This window comes from Lissotriton helveticus, chromosome 9 (genome assembly GCF_964261635.1).
Source record: "Lissotriton helveticus chromosome 9, aLisHel1.1, whole genome shotgun sequence".
NCBI classification, from domain to species: Eukaryota; Metazoa; Chordata; class Amphibia; order Caudata; family Salamandridae; genus Lissotriton; species Lissotriton helveticus.
The window spans coordinates 220057977-220076256 of NC_136070.1; the positions used below are offsets into that span (position 1 = coordinate 220057977).

The 18280-nt window shown below is 40.3% G+C and overlaps 1 long non-coding RNA gene across 1 annotated transcript; it reads right to left on the minus strand.

The window, feature by feature from the left end:
- Positions 1-2824: 2824 nt before the first annotated feature.
- LOC144782694 (uncharacterized) lies at positions 2825-17766 on the minus strand. The gene is made up of 3 exons (XR_013601210.1): positions 17687-17766; positions 14936-14994; positions 2825-3278 (listed from the first exon to the last, which is right to left on the minus strand). It is a non-coding gene; the product is annotated as an uncharacterized LOC144782694 (long non-coding RNA).
- Positions 17767-18280: the final 514 nt, after the last annotated feature.

Genomic DNA, 18280 nt, shown 5'->3' on the forward strand with positions numbered 1-18280 from the left:
GTTTTTCCACTATCTGCCAGTGGTCAAGGTCTTAACAGCTGGTTTAATGCTTGAAGCATCCAGAGAATGTATTTTTGAGTGCAGCTCTAAAATATTCTACCCCTCCAAGTATATTAGAAACTTGAAGTATAAGTCTTGATTTCTATAAGAACAAGCATGTGCAATGCAATAGGTCTCGCATTACTGAAAGGTTGATCTATTGGCGTTGCAAATAATAATGCAACGCCAATAGCTCAAACTTTCAGTAATGCGAGACCTATTGCATTGCAAATGCTTGTAACTTATGGGCACTTCATGTATTTTACTCCAAGCAGTACCCTTCCTGGATGCGCTCGAGTGTGTATTCGTGAGGACTCACAGTGTGACTATATCGATCTTGATTCCTTTTATTATCTTTATTCCTATTCTTATGATCAGACTAGGTCGGTGAGGAACTTTCAGGAGATTGACTTTGTCTTTGGTCTAATTAGAGATAGCTTTACGGACGTATTTCCTCTCTCCTCATCATTGGACAACGGGTGTTGAAGACTGATTTATAGGCCAGGAGCTGTACTATATTCAGTGAGTGTATTTGGTTACCAGCTCGGCGCTGCTATTATACTTATAAGAAGAGGATGATGCTTGGGTTCCTTGTTGGATCTAAAAGATCTTTTTACTTTATCCTTCTGTTTGTAGATTGTTATCGGGAAGATTATCAGACTTCCTGAGGGCTTATAACGAGACCCTTACTCAGCGACGGGATTCTGAGTTTCTCTCCGGCTTTTGTGTTACTTAATAGGTAAGTCATAATACACTAGTAGGTGTGTAAGCACCATGTAATATGATTTTAAATAAAACTGATAGGGCCAATGTGAGAAGAAGGTCGGGCATTTTAGAATTTTATCGTAGAGTGACATGAACTGAATCTTTACACTTGGGTTTTTTGATAAATACTGCTGCTGTTGTTGCGATCATAAATTAGTGAGAATTGTATGGGTACTTTCAAGGTATCACACAGCACAGGGCACTTGTTTTTTATTTTGTCAATGTGTCCCTGTGTACCGAGTAACAAGTTAGTTGTGACTAACTATGTAAGGTGTTTTATGTCTTTTGGGACATCAGTGCAAATGCAATGGAGTATTAACTATTAGCACTGTGTTTAACTTCTGGGTTATTTGGCCATAGAAAAGCAAGATAGTGACTAGGTCGGGTATTAGATATAGGTTTATATGACACATATTTTTTCTCGAATGACCAGTCATGTACAATTTTAATTTTTATGACTACAGAAAAGATGGTGTAACTTGTTGGTATTCATCACGGCTTACTACAACTGTGTGGATGAAATGGATTTACAGATGCCATTAGACTTCTCATGCTTGAGGTGACCACCTACCAGTTTTTCCTCTTGTGTTCTTGATCACAGTTTTGTTCAACAAAGGGTATCTTACGTTCTTTAGGGATACTCAGTATGTAACGTATCACGATCTTATCACTTAACTTTGGGGATGTATAGCTTTGTTCATACTTTCTCCATTTTCTTCGCATAAAGTTTCTTTCAACTCTATAAAAAATAACAAAAAATGGCTCTTGTTCGCTTGCAAATACTCACTAACTTAGTCACTGGGTAGGACTGGTGTGACTTCCTTGCTTCCCCTTTTTTTCCTTTTACAGCGACTTTTTAAAACTTTTTTAATTTGTCTTTTTCCCTTTTTATCACGGTCACTGGACTTTTTTGAGTGTACTTTTTCAGTTCACCTATTTGAGGCACAATACTAATACTGTTACAAATCCTCCATGTAGCTGTATCAAAACTTGTTTTTCTGTATGGTTTTTTGTTAACAGCCATGAAAAAGTTACATCAAGCGACGAAACACGTGTTGGCTGTTCAGCTTTAACATCTACGTGTCAACAATTTGTCTAATCGATCTACTTATGATCAAGACTATGATATATGGACTTTACAATGTTTAGAAAATAAGTTTTTTGACTGCATGCTTTGCAGTTTGAACTTGTGAATGTGCAGTGCTCTGCTATTGCTTATGTGTATGAATATATAGATGGTGTCCCGTCCTTAGGTAAACTGTAGTAGAACTAAGTTAGCTGGTATAGGGTGCACGTGGGTACCGCCCTCTGATCCAGGCCGTGAAAATACAAATTATGAGATGCGTTGTCTCCTGAGAGATCAGTAACCCCACTTTGCACTCCTTTCAATAATCGCTTTTTGGAAGTGTTTATTCAAGTAGTCGCAAATTGTATTGCAAAATTTGTTTCTTTTGAATAGTTATCAAATGATGTTATCTTCGTGTTAAGAAGTCACACGTATCCATGGGAATCAGAATTCAAATGTTTCCATTGTATAAATCCCAATACATTTCGGGACAGCACCCTTCATAAGGGGAAATGTTCTTTAAGTTACCACAAAAAACAATGATCAACGATTCAGGAAGTAGAAAAAATCACAATGTGGTTAATGATATGTGGTGTAAAGGTTTTAACCCAGATAGATACCTTCATGTTTTAGGTTAAACCAAAAACTGTAAAGAAAAATTAAGTGGTAAGAAATTGATACGAAAGCGTGAATTGTGAATAGAAAAACGGAAAACACAAGGAAACTATGTCTCCGTGCTTCATTGAACTTTGCTGTAAACTATACGGTTTAAATGAATTAAACGTTCAGGCAACTGCGTTCTGAAAAAGGGGGTATTAGGATGTACGAAGAAATTGCAGGGTAAACACATGCTTTCAAATGACTGAATGTCATAGCTTTGTCATAGCTTTATTCCGTTAGTGTAAATCATTTTTAATCATGGATACACAACATAAATAAAAAACAATGCAGAGATAGTGTAAGCCTTTTTAATTCGACTTGCCCTTTTTTTTACGCAGCAAACGGTACATTATATGAGTATTTCGCAGTTATCTGGATTACGACGACCCCGCTGGTCTGCTGTAACAGAAGCCACAGTATTGTACATCTCCATTTACTGTTGTACATTCATACCACTGGCCAAACAAGTTAACTTTCTTTTGGCATGATGACGCACACTGCACATTTTTATAGCTGACGCCATTGGAGGGGGAGCAGTAATCAGACGACCCCCCGCTGATCATGCATTGGTATGATCCATCTCCATCCGCGCGACAAGGATTAACACACCGCACAGCCTTGTAGGTGTATTCAGTACACTGGCCATAGACAGCAACAGCACACAGAGCCAGGAGGCAGGCAACCAGTGCTAGCTTCATTTTTCTAGTTGGTTGTCTTAAGCTTCTCTTGATGATGGCGTGGTGTTTTCCTAAATAAAAAAACAAAAACTTGATTTGATGTCTTGAAAAATTTTGCATGTCTCATGGATTTGTTTTGAAATTATAACACATACTATATGTCCTAATTTTAAGCAGGCAAGAACAATGAGTGTATGGTGTGAACCAATAATAAAAGGGGTATAATTCAAGCATTTAATTATTATTTTTGCAGTTACAATATCCCTTATATGTAAACTGCAGTCAAAAGAATTTAGGACAATGCAAGTTATAAGAATAAACATCAACAAAACAGCTTGATGGTGCACCTCCCAAAACCATTCAAATTACATTTCAGAAGTTGGTGCACGCCATGAATTGTAAAAAGTAGCCAGGGTACTTAATTACAACTAATCATCGGCGTGAATATTGACAGTGAAAACATTGTCTAGGAAAAAAATGTTTGTGATATGTGCACCACCAAGATTCTGACCTCTGTTAGGTACCAAATTCTTCCTGGTGCCTTTCATTATGTGTAAACCAGTCTTAACCCGTGAAACATCTGCTACCACCATCTTGAACGTTCAAAATGCAAATTAAAATATAATTTGAGTACCCAGATATTCACTGAACCTTCTGCTCTCCAGGAGTATCTTAGGTTGTGTATTTGATTTGTAAAAAAATAAGTGCTGTGATCCAATGTTGTACTCAGAAGCTCCCAGCCGGCTCTGCCAACCACCGTAGTTGGCCAAAACCAAGACAGCTTATTCTTGATTTCACATCATGCCCATTTTCATCCGTCATTATACGCTCCCTCTGCTTGAATCTCAGTCTTGCAGATTCTTTTTCATCCCTGCTTTATCTATTTATCACTGTTTTCCGCCATTCTCTTCCTCTTTGTTTTCCACTTTCTACCTTTCTTTCTTTTTTTCTGAATTAAAGGCTGATGTTGAAAAATAAGTCCTAGTACTCAAACTGGAGTGCTTGTTGTAGGAAGCAGGCTCTTTATTTAGTGTACCATAAAGAGATACACTGTGTAAGGAGTCCAGGCAAACCCCAGTTGGTTTACAGAGGCACAAATGATGACCAAAATGCTCTCCTTTGTGGTCGTGTGGGTGAGCAGTTTGGCTTATCAGAATGTAGTGCTTAGCATTTGTTGTACTCACAGAGGCAATAAATGAGACCCACAGTCATAAATAAATCTGAGACAATTTAGAAAAAGAAGTCATATCTTTATATAACTTTTAATACCAAGAACTTCGTTATCAAGTAAGTACTTTTTAAAATATGAATTTTTACAGGTAAGTATATAGTTCACTTAAATGCGCCTCAACACAGTAATGCTTCCCTATGGGAGAAAAGGTATATGTTGCATACAGTTATTTGTGATTGGTTTCTGGGGGTCTCCTTCCGGACTTAGGGACATAGGGGTCTAAGATCCAAAGTACCACCAGCAGTTATGCGTTACCTGTCATGAGGCGTCCAGGTACAGAAGTGCTGGTCAGGTTAGTTTCTGTGTGCGCTACGCCAGCAGGAAGAAGGAAGACCTCCTAGAAACAGAATACAGAGAAGGACTTGGGGAGACATCTGGGGCTTCCAACAGGGAAGCTTGGGTCACAAGGGTCTAGGGGGCAAGAAAGCCCAGCCGGTTTATCGGTACCCCGGCTGGGGCCCTCAGTGCAGAGTGAAAAGGTCAGCTGGGCTTTGCCCATCCAAGGGCCTTGCGGTTGTAGGTTTTCATGAGTTGAATGTGCAAAATCAGGACAACTGGACCAATCTGGAAGTGGGTCTTTGCTGTGCTGACATCCCTTTTTGGTTGCTCAGTCTCTGTGTCTAGATTAGACTTTTGTGGTTTTTGCGTGCTGTAAGGAGTCTGATACCCCTGGTATTCATCCTGTGCAGCTCCAGTTAATCCTAGTGTCTTCTCTTTTGGGGGACAGCCTGACATTCAGGAGCACAGATTCCTCTTCCTTGGGGGGCTGAGGCATCAGGCTGGCAGGTGAACGGCAACTTGGTGCCTGTATATTGCAAGATAGTAGCTCCTCTGCTCAAAAAGAGATTGCTGGTGATTTGCGTAGACCTGGCATTCTTCTGGGTTTCTTGGAAGCTGGTTAGCTGTTGTAAGAGTCACTGGTCATGATTGTCGAGAATTGCTACAGGCAAGCAGGTAGGAATTGGTGCAATAAGGCCACAGGCAAGGCTTCAGTTCTAACTTTTCTCATGACTCTTCTTTTTCTTGATCCATTGAATCTAAGTTCCTGGTGTCAGGGGTCCCACCGAAATACCCAATTTAAGGTTGTTACAGGGAGTGACGGGTAATAGCCAATAGGCTACTTACCTTTAGAGTGCTTACACCCTCAACATGACTACTTCCAGTGGAAAGTGATGATATGTCTGACCCAGAGAGCCTATTTCCACCAAAACTAAAATGGTGGCATTCTAAAATCTGTGTCTACATCAGGTAGCACACTCTAGGGTTGGTACTAGCCTGAAAGGGGAACACACCTCCTGACTAGCTAATTTTCTTGCCTGTCTTTCTGCTAAATAGGCATGAGGTAGGGGGTGGAATTCCCCCTTTCTGGGGAAGGCTTGGGTCACACATCAAAGGAGGCAGATGCCTTTGAAACCTTTTGCCTTGACATGCTGATCAATTAGCCATCCTGCTCAGAGGAGGTAACAATACCTCCAGCCAGAGCAGGCATTGTTACTGCCCTCAGAAAGCATGGGCTCCCACCTGCAGGGGGCAGAAACCTGTCTGTGTGGAAGGGTGGTCTACACCAGTCAGCCAGAGCATTAGTAGTCGGTAGGTTTTCAGGGGGCACCTCTAAGTTGCATGTAGTAATACATACATCACTGCAATCACTGTGGGTTTATTAATGCAACATGTTTGGGTAACCTTCCTATACTGTATGCAGTGTCTGCAGCCCTGGCACACAGGAGGTGTGCCATGCTGTGTCTTCACTTTTGTCTGCAGCATGGAACGCAACCTGCAACGGCAGTTTGCATGTTTGTGCTGATGGGTTACTTAGGGTGCACAGTTCATGCTGCAGCCCTTAAGAAAACCATCCTCAGCCTCCTTGCCCTAGTTACCAGAGGTACCATTTATTAGGGACTTTACAGGATGTGCTGAAGGTATTGCCAATTAGGGGAACAATTGCACAGGTATAGGGAAAGAGATCTGGCACTAGGGACCAGGATAGCTGGAACCCAATGCACTTCTGTCAAACTGCATCAGTTACCAGGCAAAAAGTGGGGGTGGCCATATCAAAAACGGTCCCTTTCCTACACTAGTGGGCCCCACCTGTAATCACTGGCTCATGTTAGACACTGGCCTCTTACTACAAGTGGGCAGTAATCTTAGAGACTGTTTTGGTCAGTTATGCTATGTTACGTTATATGTCATGTCATGTCATGCCATGTTATGTTAGGTTATTTTTAGAAAGTCATCCTTTTTGCCCTGTTTACCACCATGATACCACCATGATACTGATGGTAACTGGCTCTGACAGTGCCCTGTGCTCTGCAAACCAGGCTCATGGCCAGTGCTTTCATGAAATAGGTGCTAATCAGGTATAACTACAATTGGCATGACAGACCCCTGTAAGTCTCTAGAATATATTAAGTCAAGGGTAATTCAAACAATCTATAAGTCCCTAGCATATAATAAAGCAGGGAGGTTTAGAGGGCCAGTAGATTTGCAGAACAGGATCGTGCACTGCTGTGCTGCCTGCTGTCATTTTTAAATGCAAAAACAACAATTGAAGGACGGAATGCTGCACAATGGCAAAACATTCACCCCTAGTTACAGATCTGGGTTTAATCCATCATTATTTTGCTCATCACACCACCCCAGTTCAGACATGGCCATATGCAAATCAGTCTGACCCTGTACCTTAACAGTCCAGACCGAACTGCCAAGCCATGTCTTTCCTAGACCGGAATCAAGCATCCTGGGACCGGTTTCTGGCTATCAGCCGTCATCAGCCAGGATAGCTTGATTCCAGTGGAATGGAGGCACGGAGAGTCATTTTTTCAGACTGTCTCTAAAACTAAATTATTTACAAATTCGACTTTGTAAATAAAGGTACTTCAAAGTGATAATCTATATCATTTTTACATAGAAGTGTCCCAGGGGTGGGTGTTAAGTAACTATAAGCAGGGACATTATAAAATATATTTTATATGCCCTGGTGAGGGAAAAAGGGCCAATTTCGTTTTCTCTCATTGTAGAAGATTAGCTTTATAGGCTAATGTTTAAACATTGTTTTTAAGCATAAATATAGCTAGGAAGGACCTAAATATCATTCAAGGGCTTAAAAGATTAAGAATGATAAATTCAATAACTTGCCACTGTTTAATCTTACTAATGCAGAAGACAATTTACATGACTTTCTTTTCTGTGAGCCAAATCCAGTCTTCTTGGAGCCTCTCCTGATTTGCCAGACTTAACAGGTTTAGCCAAGCTGCAGTGATGAGGTGATAATCGGCCCACAAAGAGCAGAGGTTATCTGATCGGGGGAGCTCTGCATCTGCAGAGAACAGGCAAGGATGGGGACCGTTAAATCAAACTGGGCTACAAAGAGAGCAGGACAGTAGGGAATGCTGGCCACACCAAGCCCTTCCTTCTGAACCCCCAGTCAGATGGCATGCCGAAGAATGGAATTTGCAGAAGGTCTGGAAGGGGAGTGTTAATGGAAAAGAGACACACCAGTAAGTTGGTTTAGCCAGGTATTACTCTCCTGGACAGGATTTCTCCATCTTGAATGTTAAGGTGCAGTGCTTTTTGGGGCAAGAATATGCCACACTTCAGAGGAAGGTATCATGCTATTGGGTGGCACCCTGCACCTCATTGGACATGGGTTGCCTCCCTGCTTGTCGCCCTAGATCATTGAATAAATATGTGAGAGCTGCATAGCAACTCAGATCTACTGCCTGAAACTACACGTAGGAGAATGACTGCCCTACTGTAACCCTGCTCTGCATTCCAAAGGATTCCAATCTGAAGGACTGCTCCTGCTGCACACTTGGAACTACAGCTCTGAGGACTTTGTGTTGTTTCAAAAAGGATTAAGGAGTGGACTCCCTAAAAGCAACAGGTTAAGAGAGCTTTCCTGCACTATCTCCCTCCAGACGTCTACAGCCTGGATTGCGTAGAGTGAGCTTTTAAGGATTTGGCCAGATGAATTGTGTGAATTGTAGCCTCAAACTACCAAGGACCATCTCAGAGCTTATAGACCCTTGAATTTGTCTTTTGGAAACTTTGAATCCTCAAGGGAATTGTTAGGAAGAAGTTCCAGAAGTTTGGGGCGACTTTTAGAAAAAGCTCCATAATGGGACTGAATCAACATCAAAAGTCAAGCCAGCCTTCTTCAACCGCAACTCGGCCTGCATTTCAGGTTCATTCTGCTGAAAGCTCCATTGGTCCAGACTTTCACGATTTGACTGGGGCATCATAGAGAAGCAATCTGATGATGTTGCATTGAAATAAGCCTGATGGAGGGTACCGCACGACGTCAAGAGTAAATCCTCCAGAAAAGTCTCTAAGTATGAATGTAAAATTTGACCGTAGCCTCCCGCTTAGTGTATCCGACGAGGGCTCCATCGCATTTGGACTCAAACTTTGTCTTTGTCCCAGTCAAGTGCGACCAGATGGCCCAAGTTGGTGCCACATATTTTTGAGCACTAGAAAGTGATTAACCTTTAAAAACTCATATCTCCGGTTCCATATATTGAATTTTTGTTGTTTTAAGATGAAAAAGTTCCTATTTTCATAAATTGGTGTGGTATTTTTTATTGTGTGTTGTGTCTTACTAATTTATTGTATTGGTGTTTTTAAATACTTTGCATGCCTGTCTTTTGAGTTAAGCTTGCCTGCTCGCAGCCAGCTACCAAGGGTTGAGCCTGGGGCTAATGTATTGAGACCTTTTATTGCATTGGTGATCTTGCTGCTTGTGGTAGGTGCATACTTAGCCCTACTAATAGTCCGCCTTCCAACAGTTATATTATGCAGATTTGTAGAGTGCACTATCACCCGGGAGGGTATCTTTGGGTTTGGGTGTGCGTTTAGCCAGTAACTCCCATTACCAGTCAAGTCATTAATTAAATGTGAAGTAGTAAAACTACATTTGCAATTATAACTTGCTTGGACATGTCATCAGAAAAAGTTAGCCAAAATATCAGAAAACTGCCCAAAAATGTAAAATGACTAAGCTAAACGGTTTTCGTAATTGCCCTTTTAATAGCGCATGCATAAGGTGAAACGCAGGATACAGTAGAATTCTGATATCAAAGACTTGCTGATACCGATAATAGCAGGTTCAGGTTCAAGAATACTTTATTTCGGCTGAAAGCCATAAAAGCACAAACAAAAATACATCAAGAAGGCACCATACTTCATATACAGAAAAAAGCTGGAAGTGGATATATATGCATTTCTTTATAGGGGGAGGGGAAATAAAGAAATGAGATTTTATACACAAGCCAGAAGGAAGACATCGTACTGGACAACAGTTCTACTCAAACACGTGGCAAAAATACACATATTAAAAATATTTTAAAATGTTCAAATAAATAAATATATATATTTTTTTTTTTTTTTATTTTTATTTTTTTTTTTAAATAAATAAATATTAAAGTGAGTTAAAAACAGTTAATTAGATAGGAATAGCAGAGTAACCGTTTCAGAATTACACAAGGAAACGGGATGAATTTATTTTACCTTCTTAGTGAAAGTAGTTTGAGACAAACTACTTGCACTCTTAGCTAGAATCAATGATCTGGCTCTTAATAGTAGCTCTTCACATCGCAAGCAAGAATCTTGAAGTTACAAAAACAAACAATAGGGAAGTATCATATTTTAGTAGCCTATATACCTCGGTGTAGTCTCTTAGCCCCAGATTTTTACATAACTGTAATACCCATTTGGCCCTTGGTTAACTATAGCCTGGGCAAAAGAGTAGAATATGAAGATCAGTCTCTTCAGTTAACCTACACCCTGGGCAGTCGAGCTTGTTGCTTCCCTTCCATTTATTTGTAAAGGCTCAAAGGGGAAGCACCCTATATCTGAATTGTAAAAATAGTTTTTTTGCGAGAAGTGGTTGGATGTTATTCAACTCAGGTTCTAGCTAATACTGCGATTTGATGTCTGGAAAGCTGTGGGTTAGGGAGCTGTTGGTGGATCTGTGAAGGAGTTGTGATAAATAATTTTTTCCAATAATGTGCTTCAATGGGTTTTTTTTAAGTAAGGGAGCAGGTCTCTTCAGGAGAGGACCACATAGTTGGCAGCCCCAATAAATGGCATCTAGATCTAATATAGGATAGCCAGGGCAATTTCCCCGCTCCCAAAATAGAAAGTACATCCTTCAGTCCCTCTCTATAGTTTAAGAGCTCAGGCGTGCTCCACAAACGATGCCAATATAAAAGCGGACGTGAGGTAATTACTTCGTTGATCAGGCCAATACCAAGGTCCATCCTCAGTGGTTTTAGGGGAGTGCTCTTTGGTAAATTCAACAATTGCTTCAAAAAGGTGTTTTCGGTTGTTATTAGGACATTTGGATAGCAAGGGCCCCAGAGTTCCGCACCATAGAGGGAAGATCCTCTAGCCTGGGTTTTATAAATTTCAACTGGCGGACCTACAGTTTTTTGGGAGCAACTTTTGTATACTTTGAGAATGCCCCCAGTGGCATGTGTGAGTCTCAAATTTGCTTTCTTTGCTTGGGTTCCCCAGTTCATTTTATCATTAAGGGTAAGCCCCAAGTAATCAAAGGTAGAAACCCTTTCCAAAGATTTTCCGTTCATTTGTGGCTGTGGGCAGTTTGTGGTTTTTGCATTGATAATATCAATAAATGGTGGCACAAGAATATGATTGTGGTATTCTCGGCTTACTTGTAATGACAGTCTTAGAATATGATCTTACATTAACACTTATTTATACTCTGTCAGCTGTGTCGAATTTGTATGAAGCTTTCCAATTAATTAGCTTTGTTGTGTGATGAGAAAGGGGGCGTTGTGGCTTAGCTTTGCGATGTTAAGGTACATGCAGATTAGTATAGGGGAAAAGTTCAATGAAACTGGTAAACAAATGTAGCTTTTTCAATGTTAAATTCTATAAGGATTTGCAGGTAGATTCATCAACGAAAAATAGGCTCGCAAAGGGCCAGATTCTCAGAATCTGGCCCTTTGCGAGCGCAATTTTTGCATTTGGGATTCATCATCCCAAATGCAAAAATCGCAAATTGCGAACTCGCTAAATTGCGAGGAATTGCATTTAAGGAATCTCTATTTGAGATTCCTTAAATGTAATTCATGATCCATTTCTGAATTGCGAATTCGCTAATTTTGGCCGCTATTTACCGCGAAGTCTGACTTCGTGGTAAATAGCGAAAACATAGAAAAATTCACTTTATTGCATTTTTCTAAGTTGGATGTTACACACACACATGTCCTTTGGACATGTGTGTGCGCAACATCAGTCTACATTTACATTTCAGGGGTGCTACAGGGTGTCCTTTGGACACCCCTGGCACCCTTGAAATCGCATCCTTATTTGCGATTAGCAAATTGCTAATCGCAAATAAGGAATGACTCCCCATTCATTCCTATGGGACTTTGGGCCCTTAGGAATGAATGAGGAGTCATTCCTTATTTGCGATCAGCAATTTGCTAATCGCAAATAAGGAAGCTGTAGAAATCGCAAATAAAATTGCGATTTCTACATGAATCCCGTTTTGCAAGTCCTTAATAGCGATTCCTTAATAATCGCTATTAAGGACTCGCAAAACGGGACAATGATGAATCTGGGGGTTGATCTCTACACTAAGGAAAAATGCCTGAAAGCAACTACACCAAACGTTGACAGAAACCAGAACTTTAAACAGGCTAGTGCCATTTTGTAGTTAGGTGTAAATACATTCAGTAATATTTGAAATACACCCATTGGATTTTGGAGAGCTTCGATGGGCTGTTAGAAAACTTATTTTTCCATTTCCTGTTGCACCTACAATTTTTCAATAGTGCACAGTAAATATAAAACCAATGATGTTGCCTTATTTTGGCATTTCCTCCTATGCTATTTTATTTCGGCACACAGAACTTCCTATAATACAAAGTTTTCAAAATATCTTGTAATACTTTCCATGATGTATAAATGCATTCAGTGACAATGTTATCATTCTGAATAAGAGTGTATCCGATGTATGTATGCATGTATGGATGGATGGAAGGATGTGAGAATCAAAGGCTCACAGGACCAGTGCAACCTTTGTTCATTACACACAGCGCCCACAAGTCCTTGCATTAGTGTTATGTGCTTTATTGCTATCAGGAATAAGACGTACGCCAGAATCATACATCAGTTCCAACAGATCTTCAACCCCATCTCCGAAAAACAGAGGAAGCTCACTTGTGCAAGCTTGTACAGCGAAGACTTTAAGGTGGATAAATCACAATTGAGTAGTGAATCTTCCGAAGAACAAAATGTCTTCATCACAAAATGTTCTTAACCATAGACTAATTAACAGGTTTGGAGCTAAATATGAATTTGGAGAATGTGATGTCACTGTTGTCCAGCTACCCCACACGGGTCAACCCTGAAAAATAAAGTGCATCCACTTTGAGCCATTAATAAGTGGTAGTAGCAGATATAAGGAAACTCACTAGCAATTCAGGGCATTAATGCTCCCTCCCCAATACATTATGAAATGTTCTGCTTTCCCTCAAACCTACTTTTAGTCTTATTTCTTTCTTACCTTCCTTCTCTTGTTCAGTTGTATATTTTGATCTTTCTTTCCTCCCTAATGCCCATTCTTGTCTGTCCTTTTAACCATCAAGGCATGAATCCATTCATTCATTATACTTTCCTCCTTTATTTTTGTCTTTTTCATCTACCCTTCTCTCATTCCATCCATCCATCCACCCACCCATCCATCCATCCATTCATCCCTCCTCCTTTCTTTTTCCCTTTTTCATCCATCCATCCTTCTCTCCGTCCATTTATATATCATTCCCTCCATCTGTTCGTTCCTCTCTCCATTCATTCATCCATCCAACCTTTTTTCTTTAAATCTTTCCATCTTTCTTTGTATCTATTCATCTATCCATCCTTCTTTCCATCCATTCATCACCAGCCCATCCTTCTCTCCATCCACCCATCTCTGCATCTACTCATCACCCTATCTAACCATCTCATTCATCTGTCCCACCCTTATGACATCCATTCATCCATTAATCCATCAATTCATTCATCTGTCATACCTCCCTCGTTTCTTCATGCTCCATTATTTCATTTGTTTATCACCCAACTGCCGCAGCATTCTATGATCCTTTTACACTCGTATGTTTTAGCTTCTTCTTGGAGACTAGCTGTCTTCATTCAAAGTCAAAGGAGCAATAAAAAAAAATGATTTTTTTTTTATGTGGGAAGAGGTGTGGCGCCGCGGCCAAGGCGACTGACTCCGGAATCTGGGGATCACGGTTCGATCCCCGGCTCCGGTGGCACATTAGCCCAGCACCATGTGACTCTGGGCAATAGCTCGCTTAATCTTCCCGACGGCCCCCAGCGCCTAGAGACCCTTACGGGTGATTGTGCGCTTTACAAATGTGGATTATATATTAAACAGACTTGCTAGTGCCACCCACTGCTCAAGCTGCTAAAGGTGGGGGGTTGTCAGACCCGACTTAACTAGATTGAGGCAATACAAATCAGATACATTGAGTTTAGGGTATCAATTATTTGGGATTTCTGCACACCAATGTGCAGCAACCTGTTTGCATTCCGCTTTTCATCTATTCAGAAGATGAGAGGCTGTGATTGTTTCTTGGGGTTTCTGAACTGTGCTCTCCACAACGTATTCATTAAGTCAGATATATTGCAGGTCTGTGTATGGCTATAGACAATTCAACTGTGGGAGAAAAAATGTCCAACATGATACAGCCCCAAGTCACAAATCCAACTGGGGATGTAAAGTGCTTTTGGTGCCCAAAGCGAGATTACAAGTCTTGCACATATTGTACCAACTCTGGTGCTTGTCTCCGCGACTTGTGGCAAGGCAAACCTGCCACACATTGCAGGAGCAAATTGCACAAAATGTTCTGTTTCACCCTGTAGTTGTTAGAGTACTAGCAGTAGTGTAAAACCAGTGAGGGGCTGAGTCTGTAATGTTTATATGGATAGAATAATTGTGTAATCTACTATATCGAACACAGCGTAGTGGTCAAGAAGGACAAGGAAGTACGATAATTGGCTGTGGTGGGTAGGGTTATTGAAAAGGTGAATGGGAAGGAATGTCTTTGGAATGACACCTGTTGAAGTGTGATTGGTGAGGAGTAAGCAGATTAGGCGTAGTGAACGAGATTGCAAAGTGACTTTTTGATAAGCAGCATTATGGGACAGCGAGAGAGTTTGTTTTTCCTTATGCTGTAGGATTTAATGCCCAGTATCCTCCTGGGAAACAAGTGCGGCAAAACTCAAGATGACACTTCACATCTCGTTGGAAGTTCGCATGCTGAGCACACAGTTGCTTTAAATACCAAATAAATCATCGATGTACTACTTTTGGAATTTATAGATTTGCATTTCATTGTCAACCCAACAAGGGATCAAGTGCTAAGATTTAGCCCTGAAACAATTTATGTTAACATTATGAAAACATGATTGAATTGGTCTTAAGAACTAATATTTCAAGCATTAAAACTCTGTCAAAATATAACTTACTTAGAACGGGGCTGATGAGATGTCAGGAGATTTTCTTAAATGGTTCTCTTGTCAAATGTCTACATTCAAAAGTAACAAAGGAAATGTGTTTCAGTGAATGACATTTTAAATTCAAGCAACTCCTCTACTGAACCACACAGTCATAGAACAGAAATATTTTCAAAGGTAAACTTACATTATTGTTTTAGCTTACGATGTTTGCTATTTACAAACGGATTTATGAGTAGTGTCTTTAGAGTGCAGAGTCTCCGCACATATAAAGACCTGACTTTAATTGGTGGAGACTCTGCACACTAAAGATGCTCTCATGAATCCCTGAGTGAAAACAATCCCCCTGTACAGTTATGTATGTATCTCATTGCACCTTAAATTTGTTTGTACTCCCCTGTATATCCTGTAAAGCGCTCTGATACCCTCACGGGTCAAGTTTGCGCTCTATAAAACACCAAATAAATAAATAAATAAAAGCAAACAATCGCAAACTTACACAAAGTGTAAGTTTTCCTTTGTGAATCAGGCCTGCAGTTAACCAACCATCATGTGATCCAATTCACAATTTATGTGGCTTATTACTATTTTCAAAATGTAAAAACATCCATGACTAATAAAACGTTCTCTAATGTATCTATTGGCAGAAAATGTTGAAGTCATAACTAGCATTGTCCTGGTGGTGTTGGTGCACAGGGAGTAACTCATCAATTCCTGAAGAGGGAAAGGACAGTCAGTGTTTTTTTATAGGAGTTTATTTTGCAACTGAGGCCTCTTCGGACTATAAATTGCACATGGTGTAAACGAATGACCGAGTGGAAGACAATTAATAATATCTCTGTGCATAAATGATGGATTTGTCTGTTCTTTATTTACAGTGCTGCTGCTAATGTTGCTCTGAAACACTCCGGGATGATTCATAACAAGCGGAGGTGTAATGTAAAATGATGAGGCCCCGTTTAGAAGATCACGAGGGGCCCCTGAGTCTCCCATATCTCACAGATGGTCATTGGTCTTGGGATGAATGGGACCCCAATGAAGGGTTGGTAACCCCCCTGCACCACAGAGGCTGCACGGGCCCGTGCTACACCCCTAATAATAAGATGCCAATCTGGAATAAACATGGAGTTTACTTACAAAAGAAAACAAGCAATGGCAAAGTGAATCGGCCTGTCTTTAATATGCCAGTGCATATAAACGCAGTCATCCATCCACAGCTGTTCTTTATATGTGTTGCATGAACAAAAGCTCTTTATCAAATGAAAACCTTCAAAAAGACTTGTTTTCAGTATACAACGACGTGAATGTGAAAAACACTGGGGTCATTTAGTGCACTTTTAAAAAGTAAAACAGTCCCTAAGGCTTTGCAAAGGGATCACTTCTTGGTAGGCTGAATGAAGTACCAATGGCCAATACCACAAGGAGAGAGACCTATACTGACTCTCGGTGGAGCCAAAGCCCCACTCTATGGACATGTTTTAAAACATGGTAACAATATATCTTGCAGACAGCTGCACTGTCAAGCCACGCCTGCAAAAGTAGATTGACTCCCATAATACTTAACTCCCCTATGTTTTGATTTGTTAAATAAAACTTCCCTGAGAGCCAATCTCATCCTAGGCCTCAGTCAAAGCAGAGTTGTGCGTCTTTGTTCAGTTTTAAGTCTGTCCCAGTCTTGCAGTTCGATGCATGTCAGGCTCTAGTTGGTTAGAGTGATTCTTAATGTATGTGCACTCGGTGATAAACCCCCTGGAGTGCAGATATGCACAACCCGTGTTAGGTCATCTGTTGTGTTGTCCATTTTCCTATTTTCGTTAAAAGTTGCATGCCACAAGACGTGCATATTTATATATACCTTAAAACTAATCTCACGTGCATCTTGGTCGAACGCGCATCTCATTTAAATTTGCAAAGATTACTCAGGTGGGAAGGAAATGCATGTCTCCTTTCTTACTTTCAATAAAGTAAAACACGTTTTAATTATAAAAAGACTTGTGTTGGAGATTGTGCATTACACACTCCAATAGCCAATATACAACCAGTTGGTAATCTTATTTATTTCAGAAAATGACATAAAGGAAAATGGAGAACTTGAGGAAAATGTGGAACTTGTTTAATATGTTAATGCAAATAAGATTCGTCCGAGATGACGAGATTATTCTGCCTACCCTGAGCAATCTTTTCATATTCCATATACCATAGGCATTATCTATGCCTTTGCCTTGATGGGCAATTAACGCTTTTTTCACTTTGCTACTAGTTATTACAAGATAAATAAACATTTGCTAATAGAATTATGCGTTGATTTGGTAAACATCCTTCCTCTTTGCCATTTGTTATCATAAATTCACACACCTGCTTGTTTATTCATGCCCATCACGGTGGAGCATAGCACCATAATGTGAAATGTTTATTTTCTGTGAGCTGTTCTGCTGAATGGTTTGGGAGTATAGTATTTTTAAACCCTTGTATTCTGTTCTAGTATGGACGCCTATCCGCACTTGATGGGTGCTTTCCTCTCTTGGTGGCAGTCAACATTATGCTATGTTGACATACGTTTACTCATAGCGACAATATCTTAATGTAGTGACTCCCTTTAGACTGTTCACATTGCCACTAAAATTAACTCCGAATTCATGTTTAAAATGGAAGAGCTTTGACATTAAACTGTTTTATGAGTAGATGTTGAACCTTGAACAACTTTTAAACGATCTGCAAAAAAATCAAGAATAAAACAGAGACATTTTCAGAAATGGTACTTACCCTCTGCGAGGCTCGAGTATTCTCTGAGAATTTTCCAAACCAGACGCTCTTTATAAAGGATTTTTTTTTCCAAGGACAAACAAGGCACCGAAGAGACCGCTTAAAAGCACTGAGTGAGGCCGCCCTTGCAGATAACACAAACAATAGTAGAAAGGGTCCAATCTACAAGCTAATCCACTCTATCTCGTGCGCAGTCGGTTCATATCGATTTTCTTTACAATTCAGAATGAGAAATTGCTCAAAATGTTTAACTCTGACGAATATTTGAAAGGAAAATATTTTCTGACATTCAGAATGAGGGTGGGGGTATTTGCAAGGCACTTTGCTTTCCTTTAATCATAGTGTACATATTACCTCCTGAGCAAATTGTGAATGACTGGGCACGTTCTATTTGTAGTATTTAGGTGTTTCCTGGAAAACCCCAAGATTTGCTCATCTTTTGTAGCTGTGAAATGTGATCTGAACCTACACTGAGAATCATCGCCTGAGCTGTGACATAAGGTTAACCGTAGTTCGGACTGGCTCCTGTAGTCATACTGCTTGAGGTGTGGTGCCGAGTAATAAGTAATACAGGCCTTGTTTTGATGGTTCATT